The 10843-nt window shown below is 33.0% G+C and overlaps 1 long non-coding RNA gene across 1 annotated transcript; it reads left to right on the top strand.

The window, feature by feature from the left end:
• The first annotated feature begins 229 nt into the window (after positions 1-229).
• On the top strand, positions 230-3811 carry LOC148284003 (uncharacterized). Its single transcript, XR_015825444.1, has 2 exons — positions 230-431; positions 2550-3811. It is a non-coding gene; the product is annotated as an uncharacterized LOC148284003 (long non-coding RNA).
• The last annotated feature ends 7032 nt before the right edge of the window (positions 3812-10843 follow it).

The following is a 10843-nucleotide window of genomic DNA, read 5'->3' as shown; positions in this document are numbered from 1 at the left end:
AGCTTACCTGTAAATAAAATCACCATTCGCTACTGCAATGTAGCCTGTTCAACGCGAACGCTTCTCTACTTGATAGTGTCACACCTAAAATTACTGATTTTAATCGGCGAAGTGAGAAAAAAATTGCAAAAAAAGCATATCTGTTCTTATTTTAACATTACCATATCTCATATCACGAACCTCTGTATGCCGCGCTGGCAAGTGTCCGCCAATGTGATAAAAAGAGTTCAGTCCGATAAAGTCCGGATGTCTGGTAACCCTAGTGCGTGTAAGTAAACGTTATTTTGTATATGTAGTTACATACATATGTATATATCTACTGTATGACTATATTGATTCTATTATTATCTACATATGCATATCTAGCAGTAGTGGAATTTTCCTGGTGTCCCTGTGTTTTGGTTGGATTACTTTCTGCGATAAACGATCAGGTAAATATTATGTTCGCGTTGGTTGTCCGCGTGATTCTTTATTTTTAATTCAATCTTATCGTGGTATTGTTTTCATTTATCACCACTCACGAAATAATCTCATCATTTTATACGGTAATTCGTCTTTTACTTGATACATGACAACATAATGACATATAATTAATCTGCATTGACCAATTCTGCCGCTGAAAGAATTTAGCAGCGTTAGCAATGTTACGTTTTTATAAAAAAAACTGAGTTCAACTATAGGGATAGTGAGAAAAACAGACGTCTTTGATAAAATAACGAAATTAATCATATAAAATGCTTTCGTGCTTCCACACTCTGTATATATATTAATAATATGGTCGCAGTGCAGTTAAGGCACTTGAATTAATATTTAATTTTAATAAATATACTAGAACAGATTTATATAAAACTAGCGGACCCGACAGAGGTTGTCCTGCCCGAACGTTGGCTTGCCTGCTATCATCTTGGAAAAATACTTTTCATCTAGGTTCTTGTTTGTGATTAAATTCCAAAACTAAAAATTGTTGATATTCAAAAAATATTGAATTTAAGTAGGTACTTGTTTATGGTTAAATTCCAAAACATAAAATAAATATTTTTTCAAATATGGCATTCTTTTTGCAAACGTCAAACTCCGGTCGTCTCACCAACAAAGTGGTGTACTTATCTAGGAATACGATTTTTAAAAATGTATTGAATTTAATATTATTTCAGTGTTACCAAAAATCTAATAAAAAAATAAATGGGTAGAAATTATAAGGAATTTAAGGAAAGAATCTGATTGAGATCCACAAAAAACAAATGCTGTTTTTAAACATTCAAGAACAAACTTTTTTTGTACACTAAAAAACAACATCTTTCCATTTTTTTGCAAATGCATTTTCCTCGAATGCAACCCCAATAGATCGATGAATAAAACATTTATGCTCATAACATTTTATTTTTTTTACATACTCGATTAAAGATTTTAATATCTACGAACACGCACAGCGCAAAGATCTATATTTCTTTGAAAACCGCACGTAAATCGGTTAAGCCGTTTAGGAGGAGTATGGTGACATCACACGTACAGAGGAATTATATTACAAAAGAAGATAACGAAAGTGTCGAATTCAAAAGAATTAATTTTCACATAAAAGTTAAATATGATCTAAGATGAAAAATAATAAATTAAAGACAAACATTAAATTTAATTTAAACTACAATATACATCCAAGAAATACAAGAGCGTCAAAAAATTTAACTTACAAACAACCTAGGACTAACCGGAAAAGAAACAATTTTGTGAATACAGCGATACGGTTTTACAATTCACTTTCTAATGATATCAACATATAAAAAACACATTAAAAAAATTGTTTTGCAGCGTATGTGACGAGTGGCATGTGATGTTATCAAATAGTATATCCCCTCATACCAGCACTTTTGCTGATTGGGAATATTTTGTACCAATAAAATATGTAATATATAATTCACATGTATAGGTCGTTCCTGACTGTGTCTCTCTCCCTAATAAATGATATACAATGTTAATAATAAATTAATAAATATACCTATATTTTTTAGTATCGCGCAGCCATAGAATTTTTTAAATCAGCCGAGGCCCATTTCACGTGCACGGTAAAATTAGGATGGGTGGATAGCGACTTATTGATTATTTTCTTTTTCCGTTTTATTAATTTTGTTTCTACTCGCAAGCAAACATTCGCGATAAATTGCAGAGGAGTTTTACTATCGCCTTATAATTTATTTTTTTAATCCCAACCTAACCCCCACGCACATCCATTCGTCAGCGCTGTCATGCACGTACTGATCGGCGCGTACTTGCTACTGGCTGGCTGCGTATCGATCTCAAGCAAAAAACGATGGGACCAAATAAAAATTCCGTTCCAGCGCCAAAAAACACGCCCATGGCAAATATCATCGCTCCAGAGAGAAAATACGAGAATGCTTTTAAAACTAACTTACAGATTGCAAGAACGGTTTTGAGTGTTGTGGTGGGCATTATAATGCTGTTATGGTTATTTTCCAAGTTATACATTTTTTTACTATAATATTATATCTGAAATAAATGTGTGTTACATTCCAACCTAGTTTCTGTTTTTTTAGACTGGAATCAACCCAATGACGCATTTCATTGCATGCTTACTGCTAGCTGGCACGTGTCCATAAAGCCACACCTCGCGCCGTCTAACGAGTTCAGTCATTAAAAAGAATCAACAGATACAAGAAATGAAGAAATATAAGCACGTATATCATAACCTGAGAGCTTAATTTGTAATTGACTAGACTTCTTTATTCCCTTCTCGAAGAGTCTCCACACGACGAATATCTCAACAACTATCCAATGGTCGATTTTATACGATTGTAAGAATCTACCCGGCACGATAAACCTGCATAGGGTGGATTGACATTTATTGTATTATTATTATTTATTTAATGGAATGCAAACGATCTAATATGTACACCATGGGGCCGAGTAGTCTCAATTTGATTTCCTTCTGCAGGGTTTTACCTGAGAGTAGCCGCTGAATATAAATATCGATCCACCACCTTATCGTGTGGATTTGGGACTATGAAATGAGCCAATCGGTTCACATGTATCATCCAGCCGGACCTGTAAAATTAGGGTGGGTGGACTTATTTATTATTGACTTTTTTCATTTAACTTCTTTCTTTGTAAAAATTTGCTAAAGGAAATCAAGTGAAGATTAGACGGTCTCATGATGTACCGGTTCGTGCGTTTACCTGCCAATTGATAAATAAAATAACTTGAAAAATTTATTATTATACGATAAAAGACAATGCTCCCTATGTTCTTGATATGACAGGGTGGATTTATGCTCTGGTGTGCAAACGGTCTTTGATGTCGAAAAGACGACGACAAACGGGATTGTTTATAAAACTTTGTTTTTAACAGATCGATGAGCATTTATTATCTTAATTTCAAAACGAAAAATTGTTTTTTTTATAACCAAACAATATGTGGAAACATTGACTGAGAGTTGGAAAACACTGTTGTAATTTAAATTTATTGCAACATAGAGGAAAAACTTTTTTGAGAAGGGAATATGGATGCCTAGCCATGGCTTATTACCTATTTTAATCTTATCTTAATTGTATTATTAATTAAAAAGACTGTTTTTTAACTGTTATTTTTTAAAATATTTTTCTGTTAAAAATTATTTATCTACTCTTTGCTATAATATTATATATCCATGATTATCGCGTTTGTAAGTATCGATTGAAATAAAAATGGGACTTGGTTAGAATTTCTTTGTTTTAAGCTTTTCTTTTTCTTCTTCTTCTTTTTTTTAAGACTTTCATTCCGTGTGCCATCTAGACCGACAAGACAAAATCTTCTGTTTTACACAGATAACACGTCAACAAACTATTTAAAAGAATCTACAATACCTAGAATATGCGACCATTTACCGAGGCTGATATTTTTGTGACAATGTATATAAATTTAGGTCATAAAATCATCGCAATATTGAGAGAAGCAGAACTTTATTATTATGTACATATTTTTTCAATTCTTTTCTTTTTCGTTTGTTATATTAAACATAATTTAAATTATTGTTTTAAGTGTAAACAATTTTTTTGGCGTGCATTCTGTTTGTTTACCCAATAAAATAAATAAATGTACCTGTGCATACTCCTACATAGGACAAAAGCTTTATAATATAATGCCAGAGTCATGGAAATGTTGCAAGAACCACAAGCTAAAGAGGTTGCTGACTACTTTCCTTGGAGAAATTGGTCGCAGGGAGTCTGAGGGGTTAATGGCGGCTGTTAGATGGCCAACACATGTTTTAATTTAAATTGTTAATATATATTTTTAGTTTTTTGCTGATTTAATTTTTTTGCTGATTTAACTTTTAAGATCCTCATGACTTTTTAACTTGTTTTAACTATGTATTTATTTTTTTAAATTTTTATCATATCTTTTACTTTATTCTTTAATATGCTGTTTTTTTTTTTTCTTTCTTTAAATACGCTTTTTGCTATACAACATACATTCATTTTTTTATTATGACTTTAAATATGTTTCTTACTATGTATTCTGTTTTTATGTTTTTACTGCATTTATTACTTTGTTTTAATAATTTATTTTTTTTGCTACGTTTTTTTTTACTACATTTTTTACTATGTTTTTACTACATTTTTACTATGTTTTTACTACAATTTTACTATGTTTTTACTATGTTTTTACTACAATTTTACTATGTTTTTACTACATTTTTACCATGTTTTTACTCCATTTTTTACTTTGTTTTTCACTTTGTCCTGTATCTTTATAACTGTTTCTATAAATTGATTACTGTTTTTTATATTTTTTTTGACTGTTTTAGAACGGGGTAAATAGCCCTAGTTAAACAGTCAAAGCAACTTTACATAAATTATAATTTTGTGTATGTAATATAATGATAATAAATAAATAAATAAAATAAGTAAGTACCAATATGTTTTGTACACAGCGGTTGATAAAACAAAATTTAAATGAAAAATAACGTTTTGGCCATAAATGCATATCATTATAATGCAAGACCATGCTGTATTTTTTATATAGGTACAAAGTTGCTTTATGTAATTACGTTTCTCGATAATAAGTCATCCGTCTTTGACTACATTAATGTATTATTATCATTATCATTATGGATAACTTATACAGCGCCATTTTCGTAATATATCTAGAACGCCTTACAAAGTGATTCTATAAATTTTAATTTAATTTAGCTTAAAATTTATATTTGAAGTAAAAAAAAAACATTTTGTCACCACATCAAATACTTTTGAGAACAAGAATTTTTTTTTACCGAATCATCACTTCACCCTTACAGTTTCTCACTTCTGCTGGGAGAGCATTTCGTGACATAGGGCCTACGACCGCAAATGCGCGTTCACCGAATTAGTGCGCTGGTTGCGTCGATGTATGATAACTTTTCCTATCGCCGTAGATGTAGCTGATCTAAGCGTCAGACGTCTGTCAGCGAGTTCATCTGGAATGCACAGTTCCCTTAGATATTCCGGAGCAGAGTTGTGCTGTGACTTGTAGGCGAGTCTTTTCAGATACCATTACAATAATTGGCTCAAGAGTACGACAGTATAAACGCATCAACCGGCATTTTTTTTGCGTGTGCATTCAATTGGTCTCAGCTGGTAGAAGCATAAACTTATCGTCCTACTAATTTGTATACGTAGGTATATTAAATGAAAGTTATTGGGTTTACACATTGCGTGGGGTTAATAAGATTGGTTGATAGGTCTTGACTAGGATGATGCCAGGTTTTGAATAGGTTGATGCTAGGTTTTCGTCTTAAATACGACGGTGCTAGGAATAGGGCGAATTTATGAACAATGATTTTCTTTTGGGCTTAAAAGGCTTGACCAATGGAAGGGTGGCGACGGTTTCTGATTCTCCCTATCAGACTCGTCTTCGCGAATCTTTTGTAATTTGCGAAATTTTTGAAAAAAAAAAATATCGTTTATTAAAGCTAAAAAAATGTTTTTGCAATGTGCGGATCAGAAAAGAGGTCACAAGACCTTTGCAACGGATCCGGGTAAGTGAGGGGGGGCTTTCAATGTAGGTAAGTATATGTGTTATGTGCCGATGTAGTGTAGCACACAGAGAATAAATATTCGAAGTCCAACAGATCAATTAAGAAGACGCGAAGATGTTGTATATTAATTTTATTATGTAAAAAACATTACAAAAACCATTTTACTGTTACACTTGAAAGATACGTGTATATTAAAACTAAGTCGTCAGAGCGACGTAGTAACCACAAGAGATTACATTTCTAATTCCTCCTCAAAAGACTGCGTATGGATTTATATAATACAAGTTTTGGTCTTTTGGAGGGGTAGATTTGATACAAAAAATAGGTACATTTATTCTTCCCACGCTATATCCTGAGATTTACGCAAAATAATATTTCACACGCGTTGAAACATATGGTTTTCAAGTGCATTTGATAAACGACTCTTTTCAATAAAAATGCATGATTTTTGCATTCTGTAAGGTGTTAATTTTGGTCTCAAGGGCTTAACCAGATGGTTAAGTGCCAAATGCATCAAAACTCTAGGCATATTTCATCCTATAGAGAACGTTATTTCTACCACCAGCTTACTAAATTATTATTATTATTATGGATAACTTATATAGCGCCATTTTCGTAATAAAATACCTCAAGGGCGCTTTACATAGTGATTCTATTGTTAACTTAATTTGTTTGAAGCTTTTAAATTTGTAATTTAATTCAAACAATTTATTTTGTTGTCACATGCTACGGATTTATTCAAAGAACAAGTGGGTTTTATTTTCTTTTCGAAACATCACTTCACTCTACAGCCTCGCACCTCTGCTGGGAGAGCATTCCATGCCATAGGGCCTGCGACTGCAAATGCGCGTTCACTAAATTTAGTGCGCTGTTTATATTATGTTACAAATACTAAATGTGCCCTATGTAAGTAGTCAATCCATAACATATGTATGGCTCGTGGTCAAATGCAAGAGATCTTGGGTTCGATTCCCGACATGGTAGATATGAAATATTTGTTGGAAAATATGTTTTTACACTAGAATATTTCATTCTCCCTGGACTGACACCTGCAGCGTAAGACTGATCATCTAGCCTCCATGTCACAAAAATAATTAGCAGTGCCCTATGCACCATTGTGTGCGAAAAGGAAATTATGATAATGATATAAGGATATTAATAGTTTGTTTACGAAACATAATTTTACTGAACGGTTTTTACATTTTTATTTTTACTTGAACTTATTAAAAAAATTCATCGTCGTTTTTCGTCCAAAGTACGCCCGTTGTGTAGGTACATCAAATAAAACCTATCAATTTCGGCAATAATACGAATGATCAATACTGTTTATTCAGCACTCAACACAAGACCCAGGCAAAACCACAAACCTAATAAATAATATGTATGTATATGAATAAGTTGACCTTCATCTCAACGAAATCAAAAGTAAATCTGGCTGACGTAGAAACGCGCATCTTAAAAATACCATCTAAATAATCCAGACAGAAAAGTCTTTAGGATTTTCGCCTAAGTGGTACCGTTAGATTGCCAAATCACGTAAATTGCGTTGAACTACGTTTTTGGTAGGATGACCATACATTTTATATAGGTACCTACATTTGTTAGTAGTTCGATTGATTTTTTTTAAAGTCAACGACAACAAACCAAGACGCCGTTTCCCTTTAGGGGAAGGCAGATAAGATAAAACGTGTCACTCTGTATTTATTTATTTCACAGTTTTAAAATGTACAGAGGTTCTTTGTTGCAGGTCCCGACTAACTAGGAAATTCCTGCGTTTATCCATGTTTGATCCATGATATCCACAACTCCGGTTCGACGCCTTATTTCTTCATTTCTTACTTTGTCTCATAGACATACACCGAGCATCTGTCTTTCCGTGGATCGTTGCATTTATTTTTCTGGCTACTTTTTTGTGTTAAAGACATGGTTTCTAGTCCGTATGTTGTCACCGGCAATATGCACGATTCATATACTTGTCTTTTCAAGCATATAGGGACTTCTTTTTTTTCAAAAATATATTTAAGTTTGCCAAAAGCAGCCCAACTTAGCCCTGTTCTTCTTGGTAACTCCTATATAAAGCATAAAACGTCATAATTATATTATTAACAATATAGTGATATGTATGTGTAATAAAAACGAATACAACTTAATATAAGTATAATAACTTGTGCTTGTTGATTTTGATAATTTTACGAGGTCATTTTCAATGTTTTTATTTCTTGAAATATCATTTAAATTTTCATAGAAAAGTCCAATGTCTTCGGCATACATCATTATTTTCCCATTTATGTTATACCTACACCGATAGATCATTAATGTATAAAATAAAAAAAATAATGAACTCAGGATTGATCCTTGCCTAGGCCACTGCAATTGTAGCGTATCTTAATAATTTGAACTAAGATAAGATGATGAAAGGAAGATATTTGGTGCTGTCAACCATAACGGAGTGTGGAGGAGACAGTTTAATCACGAATTAGAGGCACTGTATGGCGAACCCAACATTGCACAATTCATCAAAATAAGAAGATTACAATGGTTGGACCATGTGCACAAAATGAATGATAACCGTACCCCAAAAAAGATTCTTTATACCACTCCGGAAGGCAGACGAAGCAGAGGCAGACCAAAATTAAGATGGCTAGATAATTTGGAAAGTGACATTAGAGCAATTGGCCTGACGAACTGGAGAAGAGCCGCAGGGTGCAGGGACGAATGGAGACAAATTCTGGAGGAGGCCAGGGCCCACAATGGGCTGTAGCGCCACTGATGGTGAAGATAATATGATCACTCTTACGCTTCAGATCCAGTCCAGGGACAATAATATACTGTCATAAAAAACACATTTAAAATACATATTTATGTTTTTCTGTGTCGGGGCGGAATGAATAATACAGTTCTGTGTGTGAATAGAACCATACTCACATTCACATACACATGAATACAAACGTCACACAAAAACAATTACTAAACTTCTTTTCTTATATATTATGTGTCATTATATTTACAGTGTATTTTTTAAATTGGCTTTAGCATTGTTAAGATTTTTCTACTTATTTTGTTTATGTAATAGCTGTAAAAATCCCAAATAAAATAAAATAAAATAATCCTGGACGAGTGTTTTTGAATCGATGGCTACTCTCAGGTAAAAATTATTAAAATTAAATTGAATGGAAATAAGTCCGCCTCGTAATGTAGTGGTTGGCGCATTCGCCCATCATGCCTGAGGTCCCCAGTTCGATTCCTGACAAGGCATAGCCAGTTCAATAGTCTATTAATTTTTTTTTTAACCACCGAACTTCCTCGTTCTTCCATCTGTTGATTTTCGTGAAGGTAATTAGCTGAAACCTATATTGACGTGGGTGAGATTCATCTAGCTGAATTGTTTCACCTACCAGGCAACCCATGGAAACATTTTCCAATGTTTATACTTCTTCTGGGACCAGTTGGTTTGATCAACAATATTTTGAGTTGGTCCAAATGTCTGCAGACTTTTGCTGTTATTATTGAGATCAGTGACACCTATATTAGGTATGTGGCTATTGGCTATTTTGAGTAGGTAACTACTGCACCTCTGTAACCTAGTTAGTACCCACACTCCACACTACCTACAGAGTAAAGCTCGTATTACATGAGTCTGAAAATGGTGCAAGATCTTGCGAAAGATCTTGAGCAGTTTCTTGTACAATAATTATTGTGCCTCTATTTTAAATTTTAAAAAATAAGTATTTTTGCCAACATATACATTATAATGATGAGTAAAAATGAAAAAAAATGTTTGATCTACGAATAGGCCCAATATACGAAGTGTTCGGCATGACAGAAATATTAATATGCCTAAAGTTCCAATCGGTTCATAGGAACCCTATATAGATAGGCAAATGCTTGTTCTAAGGAACCAATTCCCCAATTTGCTGCAGCAAAATACCTTGTAGGTATGTTTACCGATATGTTTCGCAACTTTTAACTTTAACGATAGTGTGACATGACAGGTTATAAGCCCTGTAAAGCCTTAACTTCCACATTTCCCTTATAAAAATGTTTTCTCTCTTTTGCAATGAATTTGAATTTTTACGAAGCTTTTGAAAGGGGTCGATGTACAATAAAAACTAGTAAAACCAAACTAAGAACCTTAATGGAGACATTGCATAAAAAAATTTTATTATGTGGAGCTTATCGAAAAATGTTTAAGTGCAAGAAACGTCAATATTATTGAAATTATTTTTTCTTAAAAGATTGGAGTTAAATGAAATTTAATAACATTTAATTACGTTAAACTTAATAAAATTTTTAATTATTTGTCGGTAGACATTGTTAACCCACAAAAAATGTTTTCAGTGCATAAAAGCGTAGTTAAGTTCGTATTACATCAGTCAGAAAACAAAAAATGCCTTTTTTTGCTGTTACAGAGGGGTCAGTTTCTGGCATTGTAAATTGCTTGTGCAGAACGTAGATGTTTTCATTGACATGACAAACAATGATCAGTTTCACAGTTGACAAAACGAGCTTTCTTGTGACGATGCGACTACAGACAACTAACACACTATGATTGTGTGATCAAAAATCATAATCAGGTTTCTAAAATATAAATAAAATAAATGTAATATAAACCTGTCATAAAAAAATGTGTCCCACCGAAAAGTCTTTAGACTTAGAGGGTAACAAATTCTTGTATGTTTTTTTTAATTATAAAATAAACGCTGCTCTGCAGCACTAAAACTGAAAACAATATGGATCGTGAACTTCATCGAAAATCAGTATTTCCGTAAAAGAAGGCAAGCGTGAAGTGAAAAAGTGCAGTGAAACAAATAAGACCGAGGATTAATAAAGTGACACAAG

Source organism: Micrasema longulum, unplaced genomic scaffold (genome assembly GCF_059751315.1).
Source record: "Micrasema longulum isolate JH-2025_06_02 unplaced genomic scaffold, ASM5975131v1 h1tg000170l, whole genome shotgun sequence".
NCBI classification, from domain to species: Eukaryota; Metazoa; Arthropoda; class Insecta; order Trichoptera; family Brachycentridae; genus Micrasema; species Micrasema longulum.
The sequence above is the reverse complement of the archived record's forward strand: the minus strand, read 5'-3'. Positions and strand labels throughout refer to the sequence as shown.